Below are 11,605 nucleotides of genomic sequence, written 5' to 3' on the forward strand. Positions count from 1 at the left end.
AGGAAAACAAACAAACAAAATAAATGAAAGCTATATGGAAGTGCAGAGGAAAGAAATTGCTCTCTACTTCCCACAAATGAGCGATGATTGACCACGTCATTGAAGCAGGGCCTCAACGCACGCAGCCGGTGTTCGAGAGGAGGACCGACGTCTTCTCAACGAGAGCCCACCCCTCCCCTCTTCTTCCTGTTTCCACCTTTTATTGCTGAGTGTGACATCCCATGGTATGGAATATCCCTTTGATTGGTTTAGGTCAGCTGCCCTAGTGATGTTTCTCTCCTCGCTTTTTGCCCATCCCCTAGGAGGGTTAGAGAAAGGCCCAATACTGTGCCACTGCTGCTCAGCAGTAGACACAACACTGGTGTGATAACATTGCTGTTCCAGCTACAACTGCAGAGTACGGCACTGTATGGGCTGCTGCCGGGAAAGTTAACATTCCAGCCAGACCCAGTACACCACCGGAGGTGGACTGTTAGGATATGGAGATGGTAGGTTATCCAACGGCTCCCGTTTATTATCTTTTTATTTTTCCTGTTCTTCTTCTTCTTCAAAATTTCTTACCTGCTTTTAGTGTAAATATTAAGGCCGTAAAAGGACATGAAGTCCACCTGATCCATAATCCTGCATAATCACTTTCTTCCCGGCAAAAAGGTTCCTTCGAATTAACATGTGTATTTAAGGCCTGACAAATACAGCCTTCAAAGGATCCAAAAACGGGCCGAAAGACATGCAATCTTAAAGGCTCCTTCGGCCATTCTATCACACAATACTGGACCATTTTTTATTTACCTTTTACATTTCTGGGGCCTCTCTCATTCCAGTTTCTAACCGTTATTCCTAATGGACTTTCTGGTGGTATGTCTGGTAATGTGCTCCCTTTCTTCTGGTCCCTGGTCTTCGCTTTTGTCTCACCCATCTAGAAATGTTACTGTGGCAATTCCCACAGCCCTTGGTTACCTTAATAAGAGTGTCTTAAAGAGGATTTAAGATCTATCACCCACCCACAAATCCTTTGGGAATCCCTTTGGTCCTTCACCGGCCAAGTCCCTCGCGGGAGATTGGAACCATGGTAAAGACGACCTCCACAATCGCTTCGGAACTAAATTATGTCTCAGTCACACTCTTACACACACAGGCAACCAAAACCCATCCAACAGAACACTATACGTTTTAAACACTTACGACTCCGTTGTCTTCATTCAGATCTTCACACGCAGAATTACGGGCAAAATATAGTGCTGCAGCCAGCAAGGGAGCTGAAAAAATAAAATCAAAACCTTAGCTTACCTTTATTCAGGTTCGAGATGCCATTAGTCCCGACCAGACTCGAACAGCAGCCACCAAATGCTGGGGCACATCTCCTAGATCAAATAAGAATTCAGGAACCAAAGCCCTCCCGGACAAGCCCCCTGGTGTCATACATGACTGGGTCCCAAACTGGATTGCAATTAAATTTTACAATTTTTTATATAAATAGAGGTAAACGAGAAGTTGCTCGCAAACAGATATACTGTGCCAGATGCCCTTCAGCAAGTGCCCAGAGGCAGACTGGATATCTTTACCAAAACAGTCCAGACAATGTATTAGTACACCCATGCACTGCCACGTTAACTGTCATCACTAACTGCCAGGCAGGACAGCTCCAGACCAAACACGTACACACACAGGCACGCCACAAACACTACAAACAAAACACACAACACTAGGAAAACACACAACACTAGGCGCAAGAGAAAGCGACCCCCAGAGGAAAGCCCTACGGCAACAGCAAGTCAGAACAGGTGCTCTGCACCAGACCCTACGAGAGACTCAAATGTCACAACACGCGACTGGAAGCAACTGCCAGAACTGGGATGATGGAGGCCTAAAAAGCCTGCCTTCAAGACAAGAGACAAGAAGGATGGGGAGAGAAAACCACCTAAGACAACTTTCAGGAAATCAATTCCCAAGCAAGAGCTCCTGATGCGGCCCAGATGACTTCTGCAAGAGTGAGGATGGAAACAGATGTGATCTCAAACCGAATATGATGCACAAGACCTGAAACAGATCTGCACTTTCGAGCACTTCTTGTCTTGCAGTCGCTGCTTGATCAGAGTCATGATGACAAAACAAGCATTGAGGACCTTCAGCACAGCTACCAAGTCGCCTGTCTGGTCAGTCCGGTGTAAAAAGCCAGGAGGATATCAAGACCCGAGAAGCACAGAACAGACAATACAGAAGCAACGCTACAGGACAGACAAACAGAAGGAAACTGTCCTGCCTGGCACACGCACTCACCCTACAAAATAATCCTGCCTCTTCTATTAGCCTGCTGACCCAGCCACAAGCAGCCTGAACGTGACCCAGCCTCAACCACCCTCACAGTGCCACCAAGTCTATTCAGCCAGCTGGTTCCATGCTGCTCTGGCTCCCAGCTCCCATTAGCCACCCCAGATATGCAAATACCAGGTGCCCCCCAACTTAGCTCGCAGGTTGCTGCATGTTAAAGTTTCTCTGCCTCAAGAAATGCACAGGCACCCATTGTCATCTTAGTCAACTGAAGGCTCATCATCAGCTGCAAAAACAGAGAAACAGCATTCACTAGGACGCCAGCCCCATTGCTCACCTTCTCCACAATGCTGACTACTGCTGATGCAACATACAATTGTGCTCACGTGTTCCTCTCCGAGTCCAAGCTCCAACAGTGCAGCCAGTATCATCCACACCAACTAGGAAAACAAAGGGATTAAATGATCATTGCCTTCACAGCAAGTCAGCCAATGGTGTTCTTTTTTTTTATTGTTTTTTTTTTTGTGTGTGTGTGTTTCCTGTTTTTTTTGTTTTTTTTTTTTTAATGTTTTAGCTAAACAACATGCGGAGAGCAGACAAGAGAACTGGGGTGTTTCTAGAAGCAACAATCCCCATGCTTTTGCTGCAGCTTTGAATATTGAAAGGACAACACGACCATTCGAGTAACTGGAACTTTTTCAAATGGAATTAAGTCAAACAGGTTCATCATCACTTGCAAAAACAGAGAACCAGCATTCACTAGCATCCCAGCCCTGACACCCACCTCCTCCGCAACGCTGACTACTACTGATGCAACATGCTACTGTGCAATACCTCTCTGTTCCCAGCTCCTTTCCCTCATCTGCTCACTACATTTACCTGAGAAGTGTGCCCGAACAGACTTATTCTGCAGAGATGAAGAAGGTGGCCCTGCTCACTCTCTTGGCACTACTGCACTTATGCACTCAAGGAACCCTACCCCACGGTTTCCCCAAAACAACGTACCTTTTCTTTTTCTTATTATCTTTTATTTACGTAAAAAGAAAAATCGAGGAGCAGAACTGAATACATGCCAAAAAAAAAAAATCAATTCCATTCCATTCACAGGAAACATCACTTACTTAAGTAGGCTACCTGAGAACCAAAAGGCTATGCGGATTGGTCAAAACACACTACAGGACACAGGGGCCAGGCCCTCCACTGCACTGAATTAAAACCCATCCCTACACTCACCAAGGTACAACCCCAACACAAACACAGAAACAGCATTTCAGCTTCAACAAAGTTTTGGGAACTGCTGGAAAGCATGCTTCATACTCAGCGAGGAGCGCTCAGGCTACACAAGACAGGGCTTCGGGCACCTCTTTGCCTACCAAAGAAGACGTCCATCAGCACCTGCTTTGTTCCAATTCTCAAGAACTAACATCACAGCCCACATTGCCTGGGACACCTGATAAACAGAAGAGAAAGCAGCCATACCCTTTTCAAGCCATCCCTGCATGTGTCGCTCCTTGATCGTCTGCAACCTCTTCTCAAATCCTCAACCGCTTCTGTGGAGTGCCTGCCACGGCACCTGCAAAGCAAGATGGATACCCTTCGCACTCACCTCGTGCTACTTGGCCGTTCTGCTCCAATCCAGCTCACAACCAGCCCGCCCTTCTCGTGCTGCTCTTCAGAGGGCAGCTTGGCCCCACTCAGCCTGTGTGAGACAAATGTGAAACAAAAAGAAAAGCATAGGCTGAAGCAGCATCCAAAGCCACAGCACAGCTGGGACAGTTACTCTCAGCTGCTGCCTTACCTCCGTGCCCTCCCCTCCCCTCGAGGCAGACGCTTCCATCTGCTCTCTTAGGCCAGCTACAACACCCCTGAAATATAAACAGGGTTTTTACCGTACTTGGTGTAGTTCAGTAACTGCAGTGACAGCTGCACCCCTGAAGTACCTGCTACATCTGTTCATCGCTCAGCTTCCAGCATTAGCACCCAGCCCTCCACAACAAAAGGGACCCCATTTACAACGTTATCATTTCAAAACAGCAGCCCCCTTGCCTCAGCACCTCAGAAGTAGATCAAGCCAGTCACTGAGCTGCCTAACGAGTGCTGAACAGTTCCAGAAGGAGCTCTTTCCTGTGACAGGTTCCTCCAAAGGTTTACACTCTACTGGGGACAGAATAGAAATAAAAATAAAAGTTTCAAAACCCCATATCTGTAAGCATTCAAGATTCAACAGACCTCCTCAAGCACACCGTTCAAGCACTATGCAAACAGCTGCTCACAAGCAGATATACTCTCCCAAATCCCCATCTGCCAACCACCAGAGATGACTCTGCCAGCTGCCCTTCAGCAAGTGCCCAGAGGGAGACCAGATGTCTTCGCCAACACAGTACAAACAATGTATTAGTACACCCATGCACTGCCACATTAATCACTAACTGCCAGGCAGGACAGCTCCAGACCAAACACATACACACATAGACACGCCGCAAACACTACAAACAAAACACACAACACAAGGCACAAGAAAAAGTGACCCCCAGAGGAAAGCCCTACAGCAACAGCAAGTAAGAACAGGTGCTCTGCACCAGACCCCAGGAGAGACTCAAATGTCACGACACGTGACTGGAAGCAACTGCCAGAACTGGGATGATGGAGGCCTAAAAAGTCTGCCTTCGAGACAAGAGACCAGAAGGATGGGGAGTGAAAACCCCTTAAGAAGACACTTAGGAAATCAATTCCCAAGCAAGACCTCCTGATGCGGCCCAGATGACTTCTGCAAGAGTGAGGATGGAAACAGACGCGATCTCAAACCGAGTATGATGCACAAGACCTGAAACAGATCTGCACTTCAAGCAGCGACTGCAAGACAAGAAGTGCTCGGATCAGAGCCATTGGGACAAAACAAGCATTGAGGCCCTTCTGCACTGCTACCAAGTCGCCTGCCTGGTCAGTCCGGTGTCAAAAGCCACGAGGATATCAAGACCCGAGAAGCACAGAACAGACAATGCAGAAGCAACGCTACAGGACAGACGAACAGAAGGAAACTGTCCTGCCTGGTGCACGCACTCACGCTACAAAATAATCCTGCCTCTTCTATTAGCCTGCTGACCCAGCCACAAGCAGCCTGAACGTGACCCAGCCTCAACCACCCTCACAGTGGCACCAAGTCTATTCAGCCAGCTGGCTCCATGCTGCTCTGGCTCCCAGCTCCCATTAGCCACCCCAGATATGCAAATACCAGGTGCCCCCCAACTTAGCTCTCAGGTTGCTGCATGGTAAAGTCCCTCCGCCTCAAGAAATGCACAGTCACCCATTGTCATCTTAGTCAATTGCCAGGCTCATCATCAGCTGCAAAAAAACAGAGTACCAGCATTCACTAGCACGCCGGCCATGATGCCCACCTTCTCCACAATGCTGACTACTGCTGATGCAACATACGGTTCTGCTCACCTCTTCCTCTCCGAATCCAAGCTCCAACAGTGCAGCCAGTATCATCCACACCACCTGGGAAAACAAAGGGATTAAATGTTCGTTGCATTCACAACAAGTCAACCAATGGTGTTTTATTTTGTTGTTCATTTGTGTGTGTGTTTGGTTTTTTTGTTTGTTTGCCTGTTTGGTTTTTTTTGGGGGGGGAACTGCTTTAGCTCAACAAAATGCAGAGTGCAGACGAGACCTGAGGTGTTTCTAAAAGCAACATCCCCCATGCTTTCGCTGAAGCTTTGAATATTAAAAGGACAATACAACCCAGCAAGTAACTGAAACTTTAACTGGAATTAGCTCAAATTTTATTTTTTTTTTTTTTAAACTTAGAAAGAAAAATCCAGGAGCAGAACAGATTATACAACAACAAAATCAATTCCATTCCATCCCCAGAAAAAAATCACATACTCTCATCCCCTCCTGTACCTCAGCCGATTGCCTGCCCCACATAGCAGATGCTTCCATCTGTTCTCTTTAGCCACTTACAGCACTTCTAAAAAGCAAACTGGAATTTTACTCTATTGAATGTAGGAAAATAACTGCAGTGACAACCGCACCCCCAAAATTAACAGCTACCTCTGCTCATCACGCGCCAGAGTCACTGCAGAAGCAGCTCGGGTTGAGATGTCCTGCACTGCGCACTGCACGCTGCATTTCAACCTGAACAAAGGAAAGACACATGCAGAAGATAAACATTCAGCTGCCAGCAGTAGCACCCATCCCTCAACAACATAAGCGACCCAATCTTTACTTTTATCCTTTCAAAACAGCACTCCACTTGCCTCTATACCTGCAAATTAGGTCCAAGCTTGAAAGGAGCGGCCACCATCATCTACACCACCTGGGAACACAAAAGGACAAAAGAACCACTGTGCTTGCAAGCAACCACCTGCCACGCTGCTCCTCTATCCCAAACAGACTCACCTCAGACCCTCACAGGGAAACACCTGAGCGTCTTCCCTTTGCTTCAGATAAGGCATGACCAGGCTGGCAACACTCACCTTCCCTCAGAGCTCCATCACAGGAGGATATCCCTTCCCTGTCCACGACTGCACAAAGCACCTGCAGAGACAAGGGAAAAGCACACTCTGAGGCACCTCACAGCCACAGTGTACCTGCTGCAATACCTCTCTCTTCCCAGCTCCGGTACTTCAGCTGCTCACCAGATCTAACTCAGATTCTTCACTCACAGCACCACAGCAAAATCTGCCCAGGCCACACAACACACACTACACAGGCTACATTGCCTAAGACACACAAGCTGGAACATTCCCACCCAACAATCAGTCGCATCACACAGGAAGGCTGCTGCACACTCTCCGAGAAACCAAACCTACCAGTCCTGAGCAGCTCCCCACCTCCTCCTGCCAACCACGCTCAGCAAACACACCATTCACTGCTCAGAAAAACAGAAAGTTAAAACATACACACATAAAAAACAACTGAGCTCCACAAATGCCAAAAAGACATGCACACACAGCAGCCCCGGCAGGGGTAATCAAACTTACCCTTTGCAGATGAAAGAGGTGACTCTGATACAACCCTGCTCAGTCTCTTGGTAATGCTGCATCTACCCTGCCAAGCCACATGTAGCATGAAATGAAGCTGGTTCTGGTCCTCTGGAAAATTACAGAAGTAGGTCTATGCATCTAGAGAATAAATTTAGCTCAAAAACAGAAGAGCATCCCACCATCCCAAAAAACAGTGAGCCAGCAGCCTCTACTAAATATCCCTCTATTAAGTGAATTTCAAGCACTTAAAAATTCTAGTAATCTATAAACTCCAGCCTGCCTAGAGAACCCTGGAACTGACTGAAGGAAAAACAAAGCACTTACCTCAAGGAGCAGCCCAGGCAGAATGAGCTCTCTGATAGCATGCCTGGGGCTCATATACCATTCGGCCCCACCCAGCACCCAAACGCAATCACCTGGAAAAGGGGAGGGGCAAAGCACAAGGAAGTAGAAAGAAAGCAGGAGCAGCAGCAGCTGGTTTTTGTTTTCTTTATTTTTTTTTTTTAAACCTGATTTACTTGAACAATATGCAGAGAGCAGACAAGAGACCTGGGGTGTTTCTAGAAGCAACAATCCCCATGCTTTTGCTGCAGCTTTTAACATTGAAAGGACAACGTGACCAGGCCAGTAAATTAGAACTTTTTCAAATGGAATTACGTCAAACAGGTTCATCATCACTTGCAAAAACAGAGAACCAGCATTCACTAGCACGCCAGCCCTGATACCCACCTCTTGGACAACGCTCACTACTACTGATGCAACATACAGTTGTGCAATGCCTCTCTATTCAAAACTCCTTTACTTCAGCTGCTCAGTAGCTCCACGTGACAAATGGGCCCGGGCGGCGCCGCGCCGAAATGGGCCCGGGCGGCGCCGCGCCGAAATGGGCCCGGGCGGCGCCGCGCCGAAATGGGCCCGGGCGGCGCCGCGCCGAAATGGGCCCGGGCGGCGCCGCGCCGAAATGGGCCCGGGCGGCGCCGCGCCGAAATGGGCCCGGGCGGCGCCGCGCCGAAATGGGCCCGGGCGGCGCCGCGCCGAAATGGGCCCGGGCGGCGCCGCGCCGAAATGGGCCCGGGCGGCGCCGCGCCGAAATGGGCCCGGGCGGCGCCGCGCCGAAATGGGCCCGGGCGGCGCCGCGCCGAAATGGGCCCGGGCGGCGCCGCGCCGAAATGGGCCCGGGCGGCGCCGCGCCGAAATGGGCCCGGGCGGCGCCGCGCCGAAATGGGCCCGGGCGGCGCCGCGCCGAAATGGGCCCGGGCGGACTTATTCTGCAGAGATGAAGAAGGTGAGCCTGCTCACTCTCTAGGCACTACTGCACTTATGCGGTCAAGAGACATTACCCCACTGTTTCCCAAAAACAACTACCTGGAAACACCTAATAAACATACTTCTGATATGTCAATTCAAGGAAATCAAGACTAAAAGGCTGCAAGGTCTAAACACTCGACAGACAGAAAACACACAGGCAAAAGCTCCAGAAATATAACAAACTGTCCCTAAACTTGAAACAGACTACCCCTTACATGCCCACTGCTGCCATTTTCAGATACACGCTCACACAGGGAGCCTCCATCACACATTTCTCCTAAACCCTGCTGCATCACTTTGACAGCAAGGTTATGACTTTGATAAGATTTGACATAGATGCAAAGGCTCACAGAAAGCCCCGTAATTCTGCAAAAATCAGAAGGGACCCAGAACCACAAAGCAAACACACAAAGTAACATCACCATACTATCCGTAAAACTGCTATAACAACTACTCACCTGAAGAAGAGCTGTGTGCAATACAGGCACCTACTACTAGATTCCTTTACTATGACAGATCCTACCAGTTTTTACCTCAAAAAGACAGGAGTACCAGTTTCTACTTCAAAATGCATCAGTCCATAGAATCTGACCCACCTAAAGAACCCTCCAAAAGACTGAAGGAAAAACGAAGCACTTACCCTAAAGTGCAGCCCAGGCAGAATGAGCTCTGTCATGGAATACCTGCAACTCAGTTACCACTAGGTCCCACCTGGAACCTGAAGCCAATCACCTGGGAAAGTGCAGGGGGAAAGCATAAAAAAGCAGAAAGACGAGCAGCAGCAGCTGTGGTTTTATTAACTTCCTTATATGGCTTAGCTCTACAGCATGCAGAGTGCAGACAAGAGAACTGGGGTGTTTCTAGAAACAAAAATCCCCATGCTTTTGCTGCAGCTTTGAATACTGAAAGGACAATACTACCACGCAAGTAAATGAAGATTTTTCAGCCGGATTTAGCTCAGACTTGTATTTACGCAGGAAGAAAACTCTAGGAGCAGAACTGATTACACGCCAAAAAAAAAAAAAATCCATTCCACTCGCAGGAAAAATCACTTACTTCAGTAGGCTACCTGAGAACCAAAAGGCTATGCTGATGGGTCAAAACACACTACAGGACACTGGGGCCAGGCCCTCCGCTGCACCCACTTAAAACCCATCCCTACACTCACCAAGGTGCAACCCCAACACAAAAAAAAACAGACACAGCATTTCAGCACCTGCTTTGTTCCGATTCTAAAGACTAACACCACAGCCCATATTGCCTGGGACACCTGATAAACAGAAGAGAAAGCAGACATACCCTTTTCAAGCCATCCCTGCACGTGTCGCTCCTTGATCATCTGCAACCTCTTCTCAAATCCTCAACCGCTTCTGTGGAGAGCCTGCCACGGCACCTGCAAAGCAAGATGGATACCCTTCGCACTCACCTCGTGCTACTTGGCCGTTCTGCTCCAATCCAGCTCACAACCAGCCCGCCCTTCTCGTGCTGCTCTTCAGAGTGCAGCTTGGCCCCACTCAGCCTGTGTGAGACAAATGTGAAACAAAAAGAAAAGCATAGGCTGAAGCAGCATCCAAAGCCACAGCACAGCTGGGACAGTTACTCTCAGCTGCTGCCTTACCTCCGTGCCCTCCCCTCCCCTCGAGGCAGACGCTTCCATCTGCTCTCTTAGGCCAGCTACAACACCCCTGAAATATAAACAGGATTTTTACAGTATTTTGTGTAGTTCAGTAACTGCAGTGACAACTGCACCCCTAAAGTACCTGCCACATCTGTTCATCACTCACCTTGCCAAAAGCAGCTCTGGTCGTCAAGTCCCGTGTCGTACACTGTGTTTCACCTTAAACAAATTAAACAAAAGTTGCCTACCAAGTGCTGAACAGTTCCAGAAGGAGCTCTTTCCTGTGACAGGTTCCTCCTAGGGTTTACACTCTACTGGGGACAGGAAAGAAATAAAAAAAAAAAAAAAAAAAGCAGAACCCCATATCTGTAAGCTTTCAAGATTCGACAGACCTCCTCAAGCACACCGTTCAAGCACTATGCAAACAGATGCTCACAGCAGATATACTCCCAAAACCCCATCTGTCAACCACCAGAGATGACTGTGCCAGCTGCCCTTCAGTACGTGCCCAGAGGCAGACCGGATGTCTTCGCCAACACAGTCCCATCAATGTATTAGTACACCCATGCACTGCCACATTAATCACTAACTGCCAGGCAGGACAGCTCCGGACCAAACACATACACACACAGGCATGCCACAAACACTACAAACAAAACACACAACACTAGGCGCAAGAAAAAGTGACCCCCAAAAGGAAAGCCCTATGGCAACAGCAAGTCAGATACAGGTGCTCCGCACCAGACCCCAGGAGAGACTCAAATGTCACGACACTCGACTGGAAGCAACTGCCAGAACTGGGATGATGGAGGCCTAAAAAGCCTGCCTTCTAGACAAGAGACCAGAAGGATGGGGACTGAAAACCCCCTAAGAAGACACTTAGGAAATCAATTCCCAAGCAAGACCTCCTGATGCGGCCCAGATGACTTCTGCAAGAGTGAGGATGGAAACAGACGCGATCTCAAACCGAGTATGATGCACAAGACCTGAAACAGATCTGCACTTCAAGCAGCGACTGCAAGACAAGAAGTGCTTGCATCAGCCCTATGATGACGAAACAAGCATTTAGGGCCTTTGGTGTGGCTACAAAGTTGCACGTCTTGTCTGTCCAGTGGAAGAAGGCAATGAGAATATCAAGACCTGAAGAGCACGTAACATATGATGATCATATCAGGAAATGTTTGATACAAAAAACTATTAATCGCATAGTAGAAGTGATCCCCTTAAGCTCCCACTGCAACACAAGCGTTGTTCAGCTCCCAGTTCAACATCAGTATTATTCTGAGGAGGTCAAGTGTTCAATACCTTTGGGATGGCTTCCCGAGGCCTGCCGGGCACCGAGAGCAACAGCACAGTACAGCACAGACAACACAGATGACAAGCTGGGACTGCCCTGCCTGGCACGCGCTCACGTTGTACGTGA

At 48.5% G+C, this 11,605-nt stretch overlaps 1 long non-coding RNA gene across 2 annotated transcripts; it reads right to left on the minus strand.

Moving 5' to 3' along the window:
- Positions 1-4,128: 4,128 nt before the first annotated feature.
- On the minus strand, positions 4,129-8,109 carry LOC140002913 (uncharacterized). 2 transcript variants are annotated; one of them, XR_011810556.1, is made up of 5 exons: positions 7,254-8,109; positions 6,536-6,807; positions 6,322-6,405; positions 5,713-5,766; positions 4,129-5,610 (listed from the first exon to the last, which is right to left on the minus strand). It is a non-coding gene; the product is annotated as an uncharacterized lncRNA (long non-coding RNA). The 2 variants fall into 2 exon arrangements; XR_011810555.1 differs by having other exon boundaries at positions 4,129-5,638.
- Positions 8,110-11,605: the final 3,496 nt, after the last annotated feature.

The sequence above is a fragment of the Anas platyrhynchos genome, chromosome 7, assembly GCF_047663525.1.
Source record: "Anas platyrhynchos isolate ZD024472 breed Pekin duck chromosome 7, IASCAAS_PekinDuck_T2T, whole genome shotgun sequence".
NCBI lineage: Eukaryota > Metazoa > Chordata > Aves > Anseriformes > Anatidae > Anas > Anas platyrhynchos.